Source organism: Phyllobates terribilis, unplaced genomic scaffold (genome assembly GCF_046119375.1).
Source record: "Phyllobates terribilis strain yellow unplaced genomic scaffold, ASM4611937v1 Scaffold_7__3_contigs__length_470593459, whole genome shotgun sequence".
NCBI lineage: Eukaryota > Metazoa > Chordata > Amphibia > Anura > Dendrobatidae > Phyllobates > Phyllobates terribilis.
Window position 1 is genome coordinate 140,044,501 of NW_027362767.1, and position 24,961 is coordinate 140,069,461.

At 50.1% G+C, this 24,961-nt stretch overlaps 1 protein-coding gene across 3 annotated transcripts in view; it reads left to right on the forward strand.

The window, feature by feature from the left end:
* The window catches only part of ARHGEF2 (Rho/Rac guanine nucleotide exchange factor 2), a 148,521-nt gene that overhangs the window by 38,454 nt on the left and 85,106 nt on the right, over positions 1–24,961 (forward strand). Inside the window, exon 1 of one of the 3 annotated variants that reach the window (XM_073639309.1) lies at positions 20,265–20,383. The exons of the other annotated variants lie outside the window; for them this stretch is intronic. The gene's annotated coding sequence lies outside the window, so the exon portion shown is untranslated. Of the gene's footprint in view, positions 1–20,264; positions 20,384–24,961 lie in introns of those variants that run through there. 3 annotated transcript variants of the gene reach the window in all.

Here is a 24,961-nt window from a genome sequence, read left to right on the forward strand (position 1 = left end):
ATCTAATCCTATCCTGTGTGATACTGCTTTGTATCTAATCCTATCCTGTGTGATACTGTCTGCTGAGCTGTGTATCTAATCCTATCCTGTGTGATACTGCTGTGTATCTAATCCTATCCTGTGTGATACCGTCTGCTGAGCCGTGTATCTAATCCTATCCTGTGTGATACTGTCAGCTGAACCGTGTATCTAATGCCATCCTGTGTGATACTGTCTGCTGAGCTGTGTATCTAATCCCATCCTGTGTGATACTGTCTGCTGAGCTGTGTATCTAATCCCATCCTGTGTGATACTGTCTGCTGAGCTGTGTATCTAATCCTATCCTGTGTGATACTGTCTGCTGAGCTGTGTATCTAATCCTATCCTGTGTGATACTGTCTGCTGAGCTGTGTATCTAATCCTATCCTGTGTGATACTGCTGTGTATCTAATCCTATCCTGTGTGATACTGTCTGCTGAGCTGTGTATCTAATCCTATCCTGTGTGATACTGTCTGCTGAGCTGTGTATCTAATCCTATTCTGTGTGATACTGTCTGCTGAGCCGTGTATCTATTCCTATCCTGTGTGATACCGTCTGCTGAGCCGTGTATCTAATCCTCTCCTGTGTGATACCGTCTGCTGAGCCATGTATCTAATCCTATTCTGTGTGATACTGTCTGCTGAGCCGTGTATCTATTCCTATCCTGTGTGATACCGTCTGATGAGCCGTGTATCTAATCCTATCCTGTGTGATACTATCAGCTGAACCGTGTATCTAATGCCATCATGTGTGATACTGTCTGCTGAGCTGTGTATCTAATCCTATCCTGTGTGATACTGTCTACTGAGCCGTGTATCTAATCCTATCCTGTGTGATACTGTCTGCTGAGCCGTGTATCTAATCCTATCCTGTGTGATACTGTCTGCTGAGCCGTGTATCTAATCCTATCCTGTGTGATACTGTCTACTGAGCCGTGTATCTAATCCTATCCTGTGTGATACTGTCTGCTGAGCTGTGTATCTAACCCTATCCTGTGTGATACTGTCTGCTGAGCTGTGTATCTAATCCTATCCTGTGTGATACTGCTGTGTATCTAATCCTATCCTGTGTGATACTGCATGCTGAGCTGTGTATCTAATCCTCTCCTGTGTGATACTGTCTGCTGAGCTGTGTATCTAATCCTATTCTGTGTGATACTGTCTGCTGAGCCGTGTATCTATTCCTATCCTGTGTGATACCGTCTGCTGAGCCGTGTATCTAATCCTCTCCTGTGTGATACCGTCTGCTGAGCCATGTATCTAATCCTATTCTGTGTGATACTGTCTGCTGAGCCGTGTATCTATTCCTATCCTGTGTGATACCGTCTGATGAGCTGTGTATCTAATCCTATCCTGTGTGATACTATCAGCTGAACCGTGTATCTAATGCCATCATGTGTGATACTGTCTTCTGTGCTGTGTATCTAATCCTATCCTGTGTGATACTGTCTTCTGTGCTGTGTATCTAATCCTATCCTGTGTGATACTGTCTGCTGAGCTGTGTATCTAATCCTATCCTGTGTGATACTGTCTACTGAGCCGTGTATCTAATCCTATCCTGTGTGATACTGTCTGCTGAGCCGTGTATCTAATCCTATCCTGTGTGATACTGTCTGCTGAGCCGTGTATCTAATCCTATCCTGTGTGATACTGTCTGCTGAGCCATGTATCTAATCCCATCCTGTGTGATACTGTCTGCTGAGCTGTGTATCTAATCCTATCCTGTGTGATACTGTCTGCTGAGCCATGTATCTAATCCTATCCTGTGTGATACTGTCTGCTGAGCCGTGTATCTAATCCTATCCTGTGTGATACTGTCTAGTGAGCCATGTATCTAATCCTATCCTGTGTGATACTGTCTGCTGAGCCATGTATCTAATCCTATCATGTGTGATACTGTCTGCTGAGCCGTGTATCTAATCCTATCCTGTGTGATACTGTCTGCTGAGCCGTGTATCTAATCCTATCCTGTGTGATACTGTCTGCTGAGCCGTGTATCTAATCCTCTCCTGTGTGATACTGTCTGCTGAGCTGTGTATCTAATCCTATCCTGTGTGATACTGTCTGCTGAGCCATGTATCTAATCCTATCCTGTGTGATACTGTCTGCTGAGCCGTGTATCTAATCCTATCCTGTGTGATACTGTCTGCTGAGCCATGTATCTAATCCTATCCTGTGTGATACTGTCTGCTGAGCCGTGTATCTAATCCTATCCTGTGTGATACTGTCTGCTGAGCCGTGTATCTAATCCTATCCTGTGTGATACTGTCTTCTGTGCTGTGTATCTAATCCTATCCTGTGTGATACTGTCTGCTGAGCTGTGTATCTAATCCTATCCTGTGTGATACTGTCTACTGAGCCGTGTATCTAATCCTATCCTGTGTGATACTGTCTGCTGAGCCGTGTATCTAATCCTATCCTGTGTGATACTGTCTGCTGAGCCGTGTATCTAATCCTATCCTGTGTGATACTGTCTGCTGAGCCATGTATCTAATCCCATCCTGTGTGATACTGTCTGCTGAGCTGTGTATCTAATCCTATCCTGTGTGATACTGTCTGCTGAGCCATGTATCTAATCCTATCCTGTGTGATACTGTCTGCTGAGCCGTGTATCTAATCCTATCCTGTGTGATACTGTCTGCTGAGCCATGTATCTAATCCTATCATGTGTGATACTGTCTGCTGAGCCGTGTATCTAATCCTATCATGTGTGATACTGTCTGCTGAGCCGTGTATCTAATCCTCTCCTGTGTGATACTGTCAGCTGAGCTGTGTATCTAATCCTATCCTGTGTGATACTGTCTGCTGAGCCATGTATCTAATCCTATCCTATGTGATACTGTCTGCTGAGCCGTGTATCTAATCCTATCCTGTGTGATACTGTCTGCTGAGCCGTGTATCTAATCCTATCCTGTGTGATACTGTCTGCTGAGCTGTGTATCTAATCCTATCCTGTGTGATACTGTCTGCTGAGCCGTGTATCTAATCCTATCCTATGTGATACTGTCTGCTGAGCCGTGTATCTAATCCTATCCTGTGTGATACTGTCTGCTGAGCTGTGTATCTAATCCTATCCTGTGTGATACTGTCTGCTGAGCCGTGTATCTAATCCTATCCTGTGTGATACTGTCTGCTGAGCCGTGTATCTAATCCTATCCTGTGTGATACTGTCTGCTGAGCCATGTATCTAATCCTATCCTATGTGATACTGTCTGCTGAGCCGTGTATCTAATCCTATCCTGTGTGATACTGTCTGCTGAGCCGTGTATCTAATCCTATCCTGTGTGATACTGTCTGCTGAGCTGTGTATCTAATCCTATCCTGTGTGATACTGTCTGCTGAGCCGTGTATCTAATCCTATCCTATGTGATACTGTCTGCTGAGCCGTGTATCTAATCCTATCCTGTGTGATACTGTCTGCTGAGCTGTGTATCTAATCCTATCCTGTGTGATACTGTCTGCTGAGCAGTGTATCTAATCCTCTCCTGTGTGATACTGTCTGCTGAGCCATGTATCTAATCCTATCCTATGTGATACTGTCTGCTGAGCCGTGTATCTAATCCTATCCTGTGTGATACTGTCTGCTGAGCCGTGTATCTAATCCTATCCTGTGTGATACTGTCTGCTGAGCGGTGTATCTAATCCTATCCTATGTGATACTGTCTGCTGAGCCGTGTATCTAATCCTATCCTGTGTGATACTGTCTGCTGAGCCGTGTATCTAATCCTATCCTGTGTGATACTGTCTGCTGAGCCGTGTATCTAATCCTATCCTGTGTGATACTGTCTGCTGAGCTGTGTATCTAATCCTATCCTGTGTGATACTGTCTGCTGAGCAGTGTATCTAATCCTCTCCTGTGTGATACTGTCTGCTGAGCCATGTATCTAATCCTATCCTATGTGATACTGTCTGCTGAGCCGTGTATCTAATCCTATCCTGTGTGATACTGTCTGCTGAGCCGTGTATCTAATCCTATCCTGTGTGATACTGTCTGCTGAGCGGTGTATCTAATCCTATCCTATGTGATACTGTCTGCTGAGCCGTGTATCTAATCCTATCCTGTGTGATACTGTCTGCTGAGCCGTGTATCTAATCCTATCCTGTGTGATACTGTCTGCTGAGCTGTGTATCTAATCCTCTCCTGTGTGATACTGTCTGCTGAGCAGTGTATCTAATCTTATACTGTGTGATACTGTCTGCTGAGTTGTGTATCTAATCCCCTCCTGTGTGATACTGTCTGCTGAGTTGTGTATCTAATCCTCTCCTGTGTGATACTGTCTGCTGAGCAGTGTATCTAATCTTATACTGTGTGATACCGTCTGCTGAGCTATGTATCTAATCCTCTCCTGTGTGATACTGTCTGCTGAGCCGTGTATCTAATCCTATCCTGTGTGATACTGTCTGCTGAGCTGGCCGCTCCTCCCCTCCCCCTGGTTATGCTGTTTGTATTGCCGGTCACACTGTATCTCAGCTACAATTACAGCCTGTTTGCCGAGTTACAGAAAGTCATCCTGCTGCAGATTCACTCCTGACCAGAAGGTGGCGCACTTTCCAGAACCTCCTCTCACTGCACCCAGCAGCCTGCAATCTACAGTTGATTTTTAAATAGAATTTGTTTTTGCTATGATGTTGGGGCAATGATCCTGATTCCAGCGGTGTCACTTACCGGGCGTTTTGCTGTAGTTTTGATAAATCAGCTTTATCTGCTGCAGCTTTGCAAGTTCTCTAAGTGTAGTCCTCCATAGTCATGATCTCTGGCTGTCCCCACCTGCCACTATTGATTGGCTGCTTTCTGACTATGCACAGTGTTTCAGGGGCGGGGCTAGATAGAGCTCAGCAAAGAGCAGGAGCAGCGGTAGCTGCAACTGCGGTCGGTATATAGACGACCTTCTCATGATTTGAGCAGATACCTGCATTGAGGCAAATGATTTCATAACTTAACATTAATGATAATTCCTATAATCGCAAATTTACAAATAGATCTGATATTACAGCCAGAAATGATCACACAGAGCCCAGTGTAGTGCGCCGCTGCAGATCACACAGAGCCCAGTGTAGTGCGCCGCTGCAGATCACGCAGAGCACAGTGTAGTGCGCCGCTGCAGATCACACAGAGCCCAGTGTAGTGCGCCGCTGCAGATCACACAGAGCCCAGTGTAGTGCGCCGCTGCAGATCACACAGAGCCCAGTGTAGTGCGTCCCTGCAGATCACACAGAGCCCAGTGTAGTGCGCCGCTGCAGATCACACAGAGCCCAGTGTAGTGCGCCGCTGCAGATCACGCAGAGCACAGTGTAGTGCGCCGCTGCAGATCACACAGAGCCCAGTGTAGTGCGCCGCTGCAGATCACACAGAGCCCAGTGTAGTGCGCCGCTGCAGATCACACAGAGCCCAGTGTAGTGCGTCCCTGCAGATCACACAGAGCCCAGTGTAGTGCGCCGCTGCAGATCACACAGAGCCCAGTGTAGTGCGTCCCTGCAGATCACACAGAGCCCAGTGTAGTGCGCCGCTGCAGATCACACAGAGCCCAGTGTAGTGCGCCGCTGCAGATCACACAGAGCCCAGTGTAGTGCGCCGCTGCAGATCACACAGAGCCCAGTGTAGTGCGCCGCTGCAGATCACACAGAGCCCAGTGTAGTGCGCCGCTGCAGATCACACAGAGCCCAGTGTAGTGCGCCGCTGCAGATCACACAGAGCCCAGTGTAGTGCGCCCCTGCAGATCACACAGAGCCCAGTGTAGTGCGCCGCTGCAGATCACACAGAGCCCAGTGTAGTGCGCCGCTGCAGATCACACAGAGCCCAGTGTAGTGCGCCGCTGCAGATCACACAGAGCCCAGTGTAGTGCGCCGCTGCAGATCACACAGAGCCCAGTGTAGTGCGCCGCTGCAGATCACACAGAGCCCAGTGTAGTGCGCCGCTGCAGATCACACAGAGCCCAGTGTAGTGCGCCGCTGCAGATCACACAGAGCCCAGTGTAGTGCGCCGCTGCAGATCACACAGAGCCCAGTGTAGTGCGCCCCTGCAGATCACACAGAGCCCAGTGTAGTGCGCCCCTGCAGATCACACAGAGCCCAGTGTAGTGCGCCCCTGCAGATCACACAGAGCCCAGTGTAGTGCGCCGCTGCAGATCACACAGAGCCCAGTGTAGTGCGCCGCTGCAGATCACACAGAGCCCAGTGTAGTGCGTCCCTGCAGATCACACAGAGCCCAGTGTAGTGCGCCGCTGCAGATCACACAGAGCCCAGTGTAGTGCGTCCCTGCAGATCACACAGAGCCCAGTGTAGTGCGCCGCTGCAGATCACACAGAGCCCAGTGTAGTGCGCCGCTGCAGATCACACAGAGCCCAGTGTAGTGCGCCGCTGCAGATCACACAGAGCCCAGTGTAGTGCGCCGCTGCAGATCACACAGAGCCCAGTGTAGTGCGCCGCTGCAGATCACACAGAGCCCAGTGTAGTGCGCCGCTGCAGATCACACAGAGCCCAGTGTAGTGCGCCGCTGCAGATCACACAGAGCCCAGTGTAGTGCGCCCCTGCAGATCACACAGAGCCCAGTGTAGTGCGCCGCTGCAGATCACACAGAGCCCAGTGTAGTGCGCCGCTGCAGATCACACAGAGCCCAGTGTAGTGCGCCGCTGCAGATCACACAGAGCCCAGTGTAGTGCGCCGCTGCAGATCACACAGAGCCCAGTGTAGTGCGCCGCTGCAGATCACACAGAGCCCAGTGTAGTGCGCCGCTGCAGATCACACAGAGCCCAGTGTAGTGCGCCGCTGCAGATCACACAGAGCCCAGTGTAGTGCGCCGCTGCAGATCACACAGAGCCCAGTGTAGTGCGCCCCTGCAGATCACACAGAGCCCAGTGTAGTGCGCCCCTGCAGATCACACAGAGCCCAGTGTAGTGCGCCCCTGCAGATCACACAGAGCCCAGTGTAGTGCGCCGCTGCAGATCACACAAAGCCCAGTGTAGTGCGCCGCTGCAGATCACACAGAGCCCAGTGTAGTGCGCCGCTGCAGATCACACAGAGCCCAGTGTAGTGCGCCGCTGCAGATCACACAGAGCCCAGTGTAGTGCGCCGCTGCAGATCACACAGAGCCCAGTGTAGTGCGCCGCTGCAGATCACACAGAGCCCAGTGTAGTGCGCCCCTGCAGATCACACAGAGCCCAGTGTAGTGCGCCGCTGCAGATCACACAGAGCACAGTGTAGTGCGCCGCTGCAGATCACACAGAGCCCAGTGTAGTGCGCCGCTGCAGATCACAGAGCCCAGTGTAGTGCGCCCCTGCAGATCACACAGAGCCCAGTGTAGTGCGCCCCTGCAGATCACACAGAGCCCAGTGTAGTGCGCCCCTGCAGATCACACAGAGCCCAGTGTAGTGCGCCGCTGCAGATCACACAGAGCACAGTGTAGTGCGCCGCTGCAGATCACACAGAGCCCAGTGTAGTGCGCCGCTGCAGATCACACAGAGCCCAGTGTAGTGCGCCCCTGCAGATCACACAGAGCCCAGTGTAGTGCGCCGCTGCAGATCACACAGAGCACAGTGTAGTGCGCCCCTGCAGATCACACAGAGCCCAGTGTAGTGCGCCGCTGCAGATCACACAGAGCCCAGTGTAGTGCGCCCCTGCAGATCACACAGAGCACAGTGTAGTGCGCCGCTGCAGATCACACAGAGCCCAGTGTAGTGTGCCCCTGCAGATCACACAGAGCCCAGTGTAGTGCGCCCCTGCAGATCACACAGAGCCCAGTGTAGTGCGCCCCTGCAGATCACACAGAGCCCAGTGTAGTGCGCCCCTGCAGATCACACAGAGCCCAGTGTAGTGCGCCGCTGCAGATCACACAGAGCCCAGTGTAGTGCGCCGCTGCAGATCGCACAGAGCCCAGTGTAGTGCGCCGCTGCAGATCGCACAGAGCACAGTGTAGTGCGCCGCTGCAGATCGCACAGAGCCCAGTGTAGTGCGCCGCTGCAGATCGCACAGAGCCCAGTGTAGTGCGCCCCTGCAGATCACACAGAGCACAGTGTAGTGCGCCGCTGCAGATCACGCAGAGCAGTGTAGTGCGCCCCTGCAGATCACGCAGAGCGCAGTGTAGTGCGCCGCTGCAGATCACACAGAGCCCAGTGTAGTGCGCCGCTGCAGATCACACAGAGCCCAGTGTAGTGCGCCGCTGCAGATCACACAGAGCCCAGTGTAGTGCGCCCCTGCAGATCACACAGAGCCCAGTGTAGTGCGCCGCTGCAGATCACACAGAGCCCAGTGTAGTGCGCCGCTGCAGATCACACAGAGCCCAGTGTAGTGCGCCGCTGCAGATCACACAGAGCCCAGTGTAGTGCGCCCCTGCAGATCACACAGAGCCCAGTGTAGTGCGCCGCTGCAGATCACACAGAGCTCAGTGTAGTGTGCCCCTGCAGATCACACAGAGCCCAGTGTAGTGCGCCCCTGCAGATCACGCAGAGCCCAGTGTAGTGCGCCGCTGCAGATCACACAGAGCCCAGTGTAGTGCGCCGCTGCAGATCACACAGAGCCCAGTGTAGTGCGCCGCTGCAGATCACACAGAGCCCAGTGTAGTGCGCCGCTGCAGATCACACAGAGCCCAGTGTAGTGCGCCGCTGCAGATCACACAGAGCCCAGTGTAGTGCGCCCCTGCAGATCACGCAGAGCCCAGTGTAGTGCGCCGCTGCAGATCACACAGAGCCCAGTGTAGTGCGTCCCTGCAGATCACACAGAGCCCAGTGTAGTGCGCCGCTGCAGATCACACAGAGCCCAGTGTAGTGCGCCCCTGCAGATCACGCAGAGCCCAGTGTAGTGCGCCGCTGCAGATCACACAGAGCCCAGTGTAGTGCGCCGCTGCAGATCACACAGAGCCCAGTGTAGTGCGCCGCTGCAGATCACACAGAGCCCAGTGTAGTGCGCCCCTGCAGATCACACAGAGCCCAGTGTAGTGCGCCCCTGCAGATCACACAAAGCCCAGTGTAGTGCGCCGCTGCAGATCACACAGAGCCCAGTGTAGTGCGCCCCTGCAGATCACACAAAGCCCAGTGTAGTGCGCCGCTGCAGATCACACAGAGCCCAGTGTAGTGCGCCGCTGCAGATCACACAGAGCCCAGTGTAGTGCGCCGCTGCAGATCACACAGAGCCCAGTGTAGTGCGCCCCTGCAGATCACACAGAGCCCAGTGTAGTGCGCCCCTGCAGATCACACAGAGCCCAGTGTAGTGCGCCCCTGCAGATCACACAGAGCCCAGTGTAGTGCGCCGCTGCAGATCACACAGAGCCCAGTGTAGTGCGCCGCTGCAGATCACACAGAAGAGTCACACTGGGAATAAAAACCATAATACATTGAGATGTTGTTTTTAAACCTTTTTCTTTAGTATTTGTGGCATTTTTACTTTACATTGTTTTTATATACTTTTTTATGTAGGTAGCATGTTAATTTCTGATTGGCTACACAGGGAAAGCCACACTCAGGATATAGACCATGGCCAAGGCGCCTCACCAAAAGGCATAGGTCTGATACCATGTCTGCCCAGGACTGTGCTATGGAGTACAGACAGTATCACACAGGATGGGATTAGATACACGGCTCAGCAGACGGTATCACACAGGAGAGGATTAGATACACGGCTCAGCAGACAGTATCACACAGGATGGGATTAGATACACGGCTCAGCAGACGGTATCACACAGGAGGGGATTAGATACACGGCTCAGCAGACGGTATCACACAGGAGAGGATTAGATACACAGCTCAGCAGACGGTATCACACAGGATAGGATTAGATACACAGCTCAGCAGACAGTATCACACAGGATAGGATTAGATACACGGCTCAGCAGACAGTATCACACAAGAGAGGATTAGATACACAGCTCAGCAGACGGTATCACACAGGAGAGGATTAGGTACATAGTTCAGCAGACAGTATCACACAGGATAGGATTAGATACACAGCTCAGCAGACAGTATCACACAGGAGAGGATTAGATACACAGCTCAGCAGACGGTATCACACAGGATAGGATTAGATACACGGCTCAGCAGACAGTATCACACAAGAGAGGATTAGATACACAGCTCAGCAGACGGTATCACACAGGAGAGGATTAGATACACAGCTCAGCAGACGGTATCACACAGGATAGGATTAGATACACGGCTCAGCAGACAGTATCACACAAGAGAGGATTAGATACACAGCTCAGCAGACGGTATCACACAGGAGAGGATTAGGTACATAGTTCAGCAGACAGTATCACACAGGAGAGGATTAGATACACGGCTCAGCAGACAGTATCACACAGGAGAGGATTAGATACACAGCTCAGTAGACAGTATCACACAGGAGAGGATTAGATACACGGCTCAGCAGACAGTATCACACAGGATAGGATTAGATACACGGCTCAGCAGACAGTATCACACAGGAGAGGATTAGATACACGGCTCAGCAGACAGTATCACACAGGATAGGATTAGATACACAGCTCAGCAGACAGTATCACACAGGAGAGGATTAGATACACGGCTCAGCAGACAGTATCACACAGGACAGGATTAGATACACAGCTCAGCAGACAGGATCACACAGGATAGGATTAGATACACAGCTCAGTAGACAGTATCACACAGGATAGGATTAGATACACAGCTCAGCAGACAGTATCACACAGGAGAGGATTAGATACACGGCTCAGCAGACAGTATCACACAGGACAGGATTAGATACACAGCTCAGCAGACAGGATCACACAGGATAGGATTAGATACACAGCTCAGTAGACAGTATCACACAGGATAGGATTAGATACACAGCTCAGCAGACAGTATCACACAAGAGAGGATTAGATACACAGCTCAGCAGACGGTATCACACAGGAGAGGATTAGGTACATAGTTCAGCAGATGGTATCACACAGGAGAGGATTAGATACACGGCTCAGCAGACGGTATCACACAGTATAGGATTAGATACACAGCTCAGCAGACGGTATCACACAGGAGAGGATTAGATACACAGCTCAGCAGACAGTATCACACAGGATAGGATTAGATACACGGCTCAGCAGACAGTACCACACCAGAGGATTAGATACACGGCTCAGCAGACAGTATCACACAGGATAGGATTAGATACACAGCTCAGCAGACAGTATCACACAGGATAGGATTAGATACATGGCTCAGAAGACTGTATCACACAGGATAGGATTAGATACACGGCTCAGCAGACAGTATCACACAGGAGAGGATTAGATACACAGCTCAGCAGACAGTATCACACAGGATAGGATTAGATGCACAGCTCAGCAGACAGTATCACACAGGATAGGATTAGATACACAGCTCAGCAGACGGTATCACACAGGAGAGGATTAGGTACACAGCTCAGCAGACGGTATCACACAGGATAGGATTAGATACACGGCTCAGCAGACAGTATCACACAGGAGAGGATTAGATACACGGCTCAGCAGACGGTATCACACAAGATAGGATTAGATACATGGCTCAGAAGACTGTATCACACAGGATAGGATTAGATACACGGCTCAGCAGACAGTATCACACAGGAGAGGATTAGATACACAGCTCAGCAGACAGTATCACACAGGATAGGATTAGATGCACAGCTCAGCAGACAGTATCACACAGGATAGGATTAGATACACAGCTCAGCAGACGGTATCACACAGGAGAGGATTAGGTACACAGCTCAGCAGACGGTATCACACAGGATAGGATTAGATACACGGCTCAGCAGACAGTATCACACAGGAGAGGATTAGATACACGGCTCAGCAGACGGTATCACACAGGAGAGGATTAGGTACACAGCTCAGCAGACAGTATCACACAGGAGAGGATTAGGTACACAGCTCAGCAGACGGTATCACACAGGAGAGGATTAGATACACAGCTCAGCAGACGGTATCACACAGGAGAGGATTAGATACACAGCTCAGCAGACGATATCACACAGGAGAGGATTAGGTACACAGCTCAGCAGACGGTATCACACAGGAGAGGATTAGATACACATCTCAGCAGACGATATCACACAGGAGAGGATTAGGTACACAGCTCAGCAGACGGTATCACACAGGAGAGGATTAGATACACAGCTCAGCAGACGGTATCACACAGGAGAGGATTAGATACACAGCTCAGCAGACGGTATCACACAGGAGAGGATTAGATACACGGCTCAGCAGACAGTATCACACAGGAGAGGATTAGATACACAGCTCAGCAGACAGTATCACACAGGAGAGGATTAGGTACACAGCTCAGCAGACAGTATCACACAGGATAGGATTAGATACACGGCTCAGCAGACAGTATCACACAGGATGGGATTAGATACACAGCTCAACAGACAGTATCACACAGGATAGGATTAGATACACGGATCAGCAGTCAGTATCACACAGGATAGGATTAGATACACAGCTCAGCAGACAGTATCACACAGGATGGGATTAGATACACAGCTCAGCAGACGGTATCACACAGGATAGGATTAGATACACAGCTCAGCAGACAGTATCACACAGGATAGGATTAGATACACGGCTCAGCAGATGGTATCACACAGGAGAGGATTAGATACACAGCTCAGCAGATGGTATCACACAGGAGAGGATTAGATACACAGCTCAGCAGACGATATCACACAGGAGAGGATTAGATACACAGCTCAGCAGACAGTATCACACAGGAGAGGATTAGATACACGGCTCATCAGTCAGTATCACACAGGCTAGGATTAGATACACAGCTCAGCAGACAGTATCACACAGGAGAGGATTAGATACACGGCTCATCAGTCAGTATCACACAGGCTAGGATTAGATACACAGCTCAGCAGACAGTATCACACAGGAGAGGATTAGATACACGGCTCATCAGTCAGTATCACACAGGCTAGGATTAGATACACAGCTCAGCAGACGGTATCACACAGGAGAGGATTAGGTACACGGCTCATCAGTCAGTATCACACAGGCTAGGATTAGATACACAGCTCAGCAGACAGTATCACACAGGAGAGGATTAGGTACACAGCTCAGCAGACAGTATCACACAGGACATGATTAGATACACAGCTCAGCAGACAGTATCACACAGGATAGGATTAGATACACAGCTCAGCAGACAGTATCACACAGGAGAGGATTAGGTACACAGCTCAGCAGACGGTATCACACAGGAGAGGATTAGGTACACAGCTCAGCAGACAGTATCACACAGGATAGGATTAGATACACGGCTCAGCAGACAGTATCACACATGATAGGATTAGATACACGGCTCAGCAGACGGTATCACAAAGGAGAGGATTAGATACACAGCTCAGCAGACAGTATCACACAGGATAGGATTAGATACACGGCTCAGCAGACGGTATCACACAGGAGAGGATTAGGTACACAGCTCAGCAGACAGTATCACACAGGATAGGATTAGGTACACAGCTCAGCAGATGGTATCACACAGGATAGGATTAGATACACGGCTCAGCAGACAGTATCACACAGGAGAGGATTAGATACACGGCTCAGCAGACAGTATCACACAGGAGAGGATTAGATACACAGCTCAGCAGACAGTATCACACAGGATAGGATTAGATACACAGCTCAGCAGACAGTATCACACAGGATAGGATTAGATACACAGCTCAGCAGACAGTATCACACAGGATAGGATTAGATACACGGCTCAGCAGACAGTATCACACAGGAGAGGATTAGATACACGGCTCAGCAGACAGTATCACACAGGAGAGGATTAGATACACAGCTCAGCAGACAGTATCACACAGGAGAGGATTAGGTACACAGCTCAGCAGACGGTATCACACAGGAGAGGATGAGATACACAGCTCAGCAGACAGTATCACACAGGAGAGGATTAGGTACACAGCTCAGCAGACGGTATCACACAGGAGAGGATTAGGTACACGGCTCAGCAGACAGTATCACACAGGAGAGGATTAGGTACACAGCTCAGCAGACGGTATCACACAGGAGAGGATTAGGTACACGGCTCATCAGTCAGTATCACACAGGCTAGGATTAGATACACAGCTCAGCAGACAGTATCACACAGGAGAGGATTAGGTACACAGCTCAGCAGACAGTATCACACAGGACATGATTAGATACACAGCTCAGCAGACAGTATCACACAGGATAGGATTAGATACACAGCTCAGCAGACAGTATCACACAGGAGAGGATTAGGTACACAGCTCAGCAGACGGTATCACACAGGAGAGGATTAGGTACACAGCTCAGCAGACAGTATCACACAGGATAGGATTAGATACACGGCTCAGCAGACAGTATCACACATGATAGGATTAGATACACGGCTCAGCAGACGGTATCACAAAGGAGAGGATTAGATACACAGCTCAGCAGACAGTATCACACAGGATAGGATTAGATACACGGCTCAGCAGACGGTATCACACAGGAGAGGATTAGGTACACAGCTCAGCAGACAGTATCACACAGGATAGGATTAGGTACACAGCTCAGCAGATGGTATCACACAGGATAGGATTAGATACACGGCTCAGCAGACAGTATCACACAGGAGAGGATTAGATACACGGCTCAGCAGACAGTATCACACAGGAGAGGATTAGATACACAGCTCAGCAGACAGTATCACACAGGATAGGATTAGATACACAGCTCAGCAGACAGTATCACACAGGATAGGATTAGATACACAGCTCAGCAGACAGTATCACACAGGATAGGATTAGATACACGGCTCAGCAGACAGTATCACACAGGAGAGGATTAGATACACGGCTCAGCAGACAGTATCACACAGGAGAGGATTAGATACACAGCTCAGCAGACAGTATCACACAGGAGAGGATTAGGTACACAGCTCAGCAGACGGTATCACACAGGAGAGGATGAGATACACAGCTCAGCAGACAGTATCACACAGGAGAGGATTAGGTACACAGCTCAGCAGACAGTATCACACAGGACATGATTAGATACACAGCTCAGCAGACAGTATCACACAGGATAGGATTAGATACACAGCTCAGCAGACAGTATCACACAGGAGAGGATTAGGTACACAGCTCAGCAGACGGTATCACACAGGAGAGGATTAGGTACACAGCTCAGCAGACAGTATCACACAGGAGAGGATTAGGTACACAGCTCAGCAGACGATATCACACAGGAGAGGATTAGATACACAGCTCAGCAGACGGTATCACACAGGAGAGGATTAGATACACAGCTCAGCAGACGGTATCACACAGGAGAGGATTAGGTACACAGCTCAGCAGACGGTATCACACAGGAGAGGATTAGGTACACAGCTCAGCAGACGGTATCACACAGGAGAGGATTAGGTACACGGCTCAGCAGACAGTATCACACAGGAGAGGATTAGGTACACAGCTCAGCAGATGGTATCACACAGGAGAGGATTAGGTACACAGCTCAGCAGACGGTATCACACAGGAGAGGATTAGGTACACAGCTCAGCAGACGGTATCACACAGGAGAGGATTAGGTACACGGCTCAGCAGACGGTATCACACAGGAGAGGATTAGATACACAGCTCATCAGTCAGTATCACACAGGCTAGGATTAGGTACACAGCTCAGCAGACAGTATCACACAGGAGAGGATTAGGTACACGGCTCAGCAGACAGTATCACACAGGAGAGGATTAGGTACACAGCTCAGCAGACGGTATCACACAGGAGAGGATTAGATACACAGCTCATCAGTCAGTATCACACAGGCTAGGATTAGATACACAACTCACCAGACAGTATTACACAGGAGAGGATTAGGTACACAGCTCAGCAGACGGTATCACACAGGAGAGGATTAGGTACACGGCTCATCAGTCAGTATCACACAGGCTAGGATTAGATACACAGCTCAGCAGACAGTATCACACAGGAGAGGATTAGGTACACAGCTCAGCAGACAGTATCACACAGGACATGATTAGATACACAGCTCAGCAGACAGTATCACACAGGATAGGATTAGATACACAGCTCAGCAGACAGTATCACACAGGAGAGGATTAGGTACACAGCTCAGCAGACGGTATCACACAGGAGAGGATGAGATACACAGCTCAGCAGACAGTATCACACAGGAGAGGATTAGGTACACAGCTCAGCAGACAGTATCACACAGGACATGATTAGATACACAGCTCAGCAGACAGTATCACACAGGATAGGATTAGATACACAGCTCAGCAGACAGTATCACACAGGAGAGGATTAGGTACACAGCTCAGCAGACGGTATCACACAGGAGAGGATTAGGTACACAGCTCAGCAGACAGTATCACACAGGAGAGGATTAGGTACACAGCTCAGCAGACGATATCACACAGGAGAGGATTAGATACACAGCTCAGCAGACGGTATCACACAGGAGAGGATTAGATACACAGCTCAGCAGACGGTATCACACAGGAGAGGATTAGGTACACAGCTCAGCAGACGGTATCACACAGGAGAGGATTAGGTACACGGCTCAGCAGACAGTATCACACAGGAGAGGATTAGGTACACAGCTCAGCAGACGGTATCACACAGGAGAGGATTAGGTACACAGCTCAGCAGACGGTATCACACAGGAGAGGATTAGGTACACAGCTCAGCAGACGGTATCACACAGGAGAGGATTAGGTACACGGCTCAGCAGACGGTATCACACAGGAGAGGATTAGATACACAGCTCATCAGTCAGTATCACACAGGCTAGGATTAGGTACACAGCTCAGCAGACAGTATCACACAGGAGAGGATTAGGTACACAGCTCAGCAGACGGTATCACACAGGAGAGGATTAGGTACACGGCTCAGCAGACAGTATCACACAGGAGAGGATTAGGTACACAGCTCAGCAGACGGTATCACACAGGAGAGGATTAGATACACAGCTCATCAGTCAGTATCACACAGGCTAGGATTAGATACACAACTCAGCAGACAGTATCACACAGGAGAGGATTAGATACACAGCTCAGCAGACAGTATCACACAGGAGAGGATTAGGTACACAGCTCAGCAGACGGTATCACACAGGAGAGGATTAGGTACACGGCTCAGCAGACAGTATCACACAGGAGAGGATTAGGTACACGGCTCAGCAGACGGTATCACACAGGAGAGGATTAGATACACAGCTCATCAGTCAGTATCACACAGGCTAGGATTAGGTACACAGCTCAGCAGACAGTATCACACAGGAGAGGATTAGGTACACAGCTCAGCAGACGGTATCACACAGGAGAGGATTAGGTACACGGCTCAGCAGACAGTATCACACAGGAGAGGATTAGGTACACAGCTCAGCAGACGGTATCACACAGGAGAGGATTAGGTACACAGCTCAGCAGACAGTATCACACAGGATGGGATTAGATACACAGCTCAGCAGACAGTATCACACAGGAGAGGATTAGATACACAGCTCAGCAGACAGTATTACACAGGATAGGATTAGATACACGGCTCAGCAGACGGTATCACACAGGAGAGGATTAGATACACAGCTCAGCAGACAGTATCACACAGGATGGGATTAGATACACAGCTCAGCAGACAGTATCACACAGGAGAGGATTAGATACACAGCTCAGCAGACAGTATCACACAGGAGAGGATTAGGTACACAGCTCAGCAGACGGTATCACACAGGAGAGGATTAGGTACACAGCTCAGCAGACGGTATCACACAGGAGAGGATTAGATACACAGCTCAGCAGACAGTATCACACAGGATAGGATTAGATACACGGCTCAGCAGACAGTATCACACAGGAGAGGATTAGGTACACAGCTCAGCAGACAGTATCACACAGGATGGGATTAGATACACAGCTCAGCAGACAGTATCACACAGGAGAGGATTAGATACACTGCTCAGCAGACAGTATCACACAGGATAGGATTAGATACACGGCTCAGCAGACAGTATCACACAGGAGAGGATTAGGTACACAGCTCAGCAGACGGTATCACACAGGAGAGGATTAGATACACAGCTCAGCAGACAGTATCACACAGGATAGGATTAGATACACGGCTCAGCAGACAGTATCACACAGGAGAGGATTAGATACACAGCTCATCAGTCAGTATCACACAGGCTAGGATTAGATACACAGCTCAGCAGACAGTATCACACAGGATAGGATTAGATACACGGCTCAGCAGACGGTATCACACAGGAGAGGATTAGATACACAGCTCAGCAGATAGTATCACACAGGAGAGGATTAGATACACGGCTCAGCAGACGGTATCACACAGGAGAGGATTAGGTACACAGCTCAGCAGACAGTATCACACAGGATAGGATTAGATACACGGCTCAGCAGACGGTATCACACAGGAGAGGATTAGATACACAGCTCAGCAGACAGTATCACACAGGATAGGATTAGATACACGGCTCAGCAGACGGTATCACACAGGAGAGGATTAGGTACACAGCTCAGCAGACTGTATCACACAGGAGAGCATTAGATACACGGCTCAGCAGACAGTATCACACAGGAGAGGATTAGATACACGGCTCAGCAGACAGTATCACACAGGATAGGATTAGATACACGGCTCAGCAGACGGTATCACACAGGAGAGGATTAGATACACAGCTCAGCAGACAGTATCACACAGGAGAGGATTAGGTACACAGCTCAGCAGACAGTATCACACAGGATAGGATTAGATACACGGCTCAGCAGACGGTATCACACAGGAGAGGATTAGATACACAGCTCAGCATACAGTATCACACAGGATAGGATTAGATACACGGCTCAGCAGACAGTATCACACAGGATAGGATTAGGTACGCAGCTCAGCAGACAGTATCACACAGGATAGGATTAGATACACAGCTCAGCAGACAGTATCACACAGGAGAGGATTAGGTACACAGCTCAGCAGACAGTATCACACAGGATAGGATTAGGTACACAGCTCAGCAGACAGTATCACACAGGATAGGATTAGATACACAGCTCAGCAGACAGTATCACACAGGATAGGATTAGATACACGGCTCAGCAGACAGTATCACACAGGATAGGATTAGATACACGGCTCAGCAGACGGTATCACACAGGAGAGGATTAGATACACAGCTCAGCAGACAGTATCACACAGGAGAGGATTAGGTACACAGCTCAGCAGACAGTATCACACAGGATAGGATTAGATACACGGCTCAGCAGACAGTATCACACAGGAGAGGATTAGATACACAGCTCAGCAGACAGTATCACACAGGAGAGGATTAGGTACACAGCTCAGCAGACAGTATCACACAGGATAGGATTAGATACACAGCTCAGCAGACAGTATCACACAGGATAGGATTAGATACACAGCTCATCAGACAGTATCACACAGGAGAGGATTAGATACACAGCTCAGCAGACAGTATCACACAGGATAGGATTAGATACACAGCTCAGCAGACAGTATCACACAGGAGAGGATTAGGTACACAGCTCAGCAGACAGTATCACACAGGATAGGATTAGATACACAGCTCATCAGACAGTATCACACAGGAGAGGATTAGATACACAGCTCAGCAGACAGTATCACACAGGATAGGATTAGATACACAGCTCAGCAGACAGTATCACACAGGAGAGGATTAGGTACACAGCTCAGCAGACAGTATCACACAGGATAGGATTAGATACACAGCTCATCAGACAGTATCACACAGGAGAGGATTAGATACACAGCTCAGCAGACAGTATCACACAGGATAGGATTAGATACACAGCTCAGCAGACAGTATCACACAGGATAGGATTAGATACACGGCTCAGCAGACAGTATCACACAGGAGAGGATTAGATACACGGCTCAGCAGACAGTATCACACAGGAAAGGATTAGATACACGGCTCAGCAGACAGTGTCACACAGGAAAGGATTAGATACACGGCTCAGCAGACAGTATCACACAGGAGAGGATTAGATACACGGCTCAGCAGACAGTATCACACAGGATAGGATTAGATACACAGCTCAGCAGACAGTATCACACAGGAGAGGATTAGGTACGCTCACTGAGCGGTTTCTCTGTACTGGCAGTGTTCTCTTCGGTGATCTGGTTATTACTGTGCAGTGCTGATTATTACACTACGGGGGCAGGACGTATACCTGCAGGGGGCGGAGCTCTCTCGGTGCAGCCAGTCAGGTGTCTTGTTGTTATTGAGGGCGGGGCCTGCAGGTAACAATACCCAGGTGACCAGGAAGGAGCAGTTACCTGAACTGTATGGGGAGACGCTGCAGGGATGGAGCCGGGCACTGCGCTGCTGTCCATAGGGTAGGCACATAGTACAGGGGGACTACAGGTCCCAGCAATGCCTGCTATCAGTGGTGAGTGCAGGTGATTATCTCCTGGCTGGGGGGCATTGATCTGCTGGGTCCCTTACATGTGGAGTGGTGCGGTCCCGGAGGCGCTGATAGCGGTATATTTTCATGTAGCGGTTGTGGTGCGGTCCCGGAGGCGCTGATAGCGGTATATTTTCATGTAGCGGTTGTGGCGCGGTCCTAGAGGCGCTGATAGCGGTATATTCTCATGTAGCGGTTGTGGCGCGGTCCCGGAGGTGCTGATAGCGGTATATTTTCATGTAGCGGTTGTGGTGCGGTCCCGGAGGCGCTGATAGCGGTATATTTTCATGTAGCGGTTGTGGCGCGGTCCTGGAGGCGCTGATAGCGGTATATTCTCATGTAGCGGTTGTGGCGCGGTCCTGGAGGCGCTGATAGCAGTATATTTTCATGTAGCGGTTGTGGTGCGGTCCCGGAGGCGCTGATAGCGGTATATTTTCATGTAGCGGTTGTGGCGCAGTCCTGGAGGCGCTGATAGCGGTATATTCTCATGTAGCGGTTGTGGTGCGGTCCTGGAGGCGCTGATAGCGGTATATTCTCATGTAGCGGTTGTGGTGCGGTCCTGGAGGCGCTGATAGCGGTATATTCTCATGTAGCGGTTGTGGTGCGGTCCTGGAGGTGCTGATAGCGGTATATTCTCATGTAGCGGTTGTGGTGCGGTCCCGGAGACACTGATAGCGGTATATTCTCATGTAGCGGTTGTGGCGCGGTCCTGGAGGCGCTGATAGCGGTATATTCTCATGTAGCGGTTGTGGCGCGGTCCTGGAGGCGCTGATAGCGGTATATTCTCATGTAGTGGTTGTGGCGTGGTTCCGGAGGCGCTGATAGCGGTATATTCTCATGTAGCGGTCCTGGATGCGCTGATAGCGATATATTCTCATGTAGCGGTTGTGGTGCGGTCCTGGAAGCGCTGAAAGCGGTATATTCTCATTTAGCGGTTGTGGCGCGGTCCTGGAGGCGCTGATAGCGGTATATTCTCAAGTAGCGGTTGTGGTGCGGTCCTGGAAGCGCTGATAGCGGTATATTCTCATGTAGCGGTTGTGGCGCGGTCCCGGAGACGCTGATAGCGGTATATTCTCATGTAGCGGTTGTGGTGCGGTCCTGGAAGTGCTGATAGCGGTATATTCTCATGTAGCGGTTGTGGGGCGGTCCTGGAGGCGCTGATAGCGGTATATTCTCATGTAGCGGTTGTGGCGCAGTCCCGGAGGCGCTGATAGCGGTATATTCTCATGTAGCGGTTGTGGCGCAGTCCCGGAGGCGCTGATAGCAGTATATTCTCATGTAGCTGTTGTCGCGTAGTTCCGGAGGCGCTGATAGCGGTATATTCTCATGTAGCGGTTGTGGTGCGGTCCTGGAGGCGCTGATAGCAGTATATTCTCATGTAGCGGTTGTGGTGCGGTCCCGGAGACGCTGATAGCGGTATATTCTCATGTAGCGGTTGTGGTGCGGTCCTGGAGGCGCTGATAGCGGTATATTCTCATGTAGCGGTTGTGGCGCGGTCCCGGAGACGCTGATAGCGGTATATTCTCATGTAGCGGTTGTGGTGCGGTCCCGGAGACGCTGATAGCGGTATATTCTCATGTAGCGGTTGTGGTGCGGTCCTGGAAGCGCTGATAGCGGTATATTCTCATGTAGCGGTTGTCGCGTAGTTCCGGAGGCGCTGATAGCGGTATATTTTCATGTAGCGGTTGTCGCGTAGTTCCGGAGGCGCTGATAGCGGTATATTCTCATGTAGCGGTTGTGGTGCGGTCCCAGAGGCGCTGATAGCGGTATATTCTCATGTAGCGGTTGTCGCATAGTTCCGGAGGCGCTGATAGCGGTATGTTCTCATGTAGCGGTTGTCGCGTAGTTCCGGAGGCGCTGATAGCGGTATATTCTCATGTAGCGGTTGTCGCGTAGTTCCGGAGGCGCTGATAGCGGTATATTCTCATGTAGCGGTTGTGGTGCGGTCCTGGAGGCGCTGATAGCGGTATATTCTCATGTAGCGGTTGTGGTGCGGTCCTGGAGGCGCTGATAGCGGTATATTCTCATGTAGCGGTTGTGGTGCGGTCCCGGAGACGCTGATAGCGGTATATTCTCATGTAGCGGTTGTGGTGCGGTCCTGGAGGCGCTGATAGCGGTATATTCTCATGTAGCGGTTGTGATGTGGTCCTGGAGGCGCTGATAGCGGTATATTCTCATGTAGCGGTTGTGGCGCGGTCCTGGAGGCGCTGATAGCGGTATATTCTCATGTAGCGGTTGTGGTGCGGTCCTGGAGGCGCTGATAGCGGTATATTCTCATGTAGCGGTTGTGGCGCGGTCCTGGAGGCGCTGATAGCGGTATATTCTCATGTAGCGGTTGTGATGTGGTCCTGGAGGCGCTGATAGCGGTATATTCTCATGTAGCGGTTGTGGCGCGGTCCTGGAGGCGCTGATAGCGGTATATTCTCATGTAGCGGTTGTGGTGCGGTCCTGGAGGCGCTGATAGCGGTATATTCTCATGTAGCCGTTGTGGCGTAGTTCTTTGTCTGAGAACAGAACTATAAGATCCGTGCGCTGATCTCTGCGTTTTCATGGAAAGTTTAGATGAAGTTAATAAAAGATGTGAAACTACAACAATTTGTGCAATTCAGCCGCAAATCAATAAGCGCTTAGTGTGACTGGACTGTGCAGGGGGAGCTGTACACCGCTGCAGGCGCCTCACAGGATATGTGCACCATCGAGTAGTATGGCTGTATTATTTGGGCACTGTATGGTTGTACGATTTACATTGTAGGGTGGTATTATTTGGGTACTGTATGGTTGTACGATTTACATTGTAGGGTGGTATTATTTGGGCACTGTATGGTTGTACGATTTACATTGTAGGGTGGTATTATTTGGGCACTGTATGGTTGTATTGTGTTATTATTTAGGTGATGTATGGCGGTACTATTTTGTCATGGTATTGTTGCATTATTTGCATCTCATACTGTAGTAATGTTATGCCCACATCCCGTCCCAGTGATGGGGGGCAGCCTTTATTCCCGTGACCCCAGTATATTGTGCAGCTTCATCTATGTGGGTACTGTGCGGCACTGTGACAGTGACGTTGTGGGGGGTTCCTGTGTGTTCCTTGTATTTTATTTCTGGAGGGCCAGTGTTGTAGTTGGGGGTCTTGCCTTCAGTATGCCAGGGTGGGTGTGTGGAGTGGGCAGCATTGGCCGTCACTGGTGCCACGCCTGTAGTGAGGAGACATGGGAGGGACAGGCGAGGATTAGTATGTTTTGTTCTCATGTTCTGGCAGTTCTCATTATGAGGACTGGTCACACGAGTTGCTGGCGGCAGAGACCATGGCGGACGGGCAGGTAAAGCTGCAGGAGGCGTCTGGAGTTGGCCTGTCACTGGTCTCCTGTCATGCCAATTTGGGCCGGGTGACACGAGGTGTCCTCTGGTGATGCCCTTCTACAAATGTTTCTGTAACTTTTTAACAAAACTTTGCTGCTGTCAATCAAAACATTTGTGTAAACTTCTGGATGTTGTATGTGTGCCAAGGCCTATAGGTCCTTACAGCTGAGGGTTTGTTACAATGTATCCAGGCCAGATAATCCTGTGTGAGGTAACCAGACTCCAGACTGATTCAGTTGCGAAACTTTAACATTTAAAGGGGAAGTGCTCCTTTATGGGACTTTCTGTCTTTCAGGGAAATGATGAAAGCAGCGTCTGATTGTGTTGGCTCCCATTCGTTATATTGCATGTCTCATGGGGCTGTACACGGATCACTGGTTTTATGGTGGGCTATTGTTCCAGACCACTGGTCTGCAACCTGTGCATGCTGGGAGTTTTATACATTTCCAGTCATGTATTCATTCATAATGATCGTCCGGCATCGTCTCGATCAGTGATGAATAATGGCAGACCAGGGAAGTAGTAGTGACAGCGGAGTTGCTTCTTGCCTGTAGGAAAGCATCACAGCTGACCACGTGACTCGTATCGGAGGTTGCTTCGAGGGAAGATGTCAAACCTTCAATTTGTCCGCATCATGTTGTAGAGCAGGAGAAGCTGAAAAGAATGATATATAGGTTTGTGGGAAAAGGTTCACTAGAAATTGTCTTATTCACTGAAATAGTTCTGTGCTCAGGAGTCCAGTGGGCGGTCCTAATTGAAGGTTGACGCCCATAACCAGCCCACTGGACTCCTGAGCATAGAATTATTTACATGAATATAATATATGTTACGTAAAGTCTTTTCCCATGAACCCATATATCAATCTGCTCAGCTCATCCTGCTCTGTAACATGATGCCCACAGATCGGATGGCAGTCCAGGCTGAGAGAATCCCTTTAATTGTGATATTTATATGGATATCCCCTTTTAAGTAGGTGATATGAGGATGAGACCTCTCTGTAGAGGAGACCTGTGTACACTGAGGCCCACCTGTATCTCCCACCTGTTAATCTTTCACTGAGATCCTGGGGGGTTAATTAGCCGCTGGGCCCTCAGGGGGATGAGTCACTTGGGCATTATTGCTGCTGTTCTGCTCTGGTGGCTGAGGA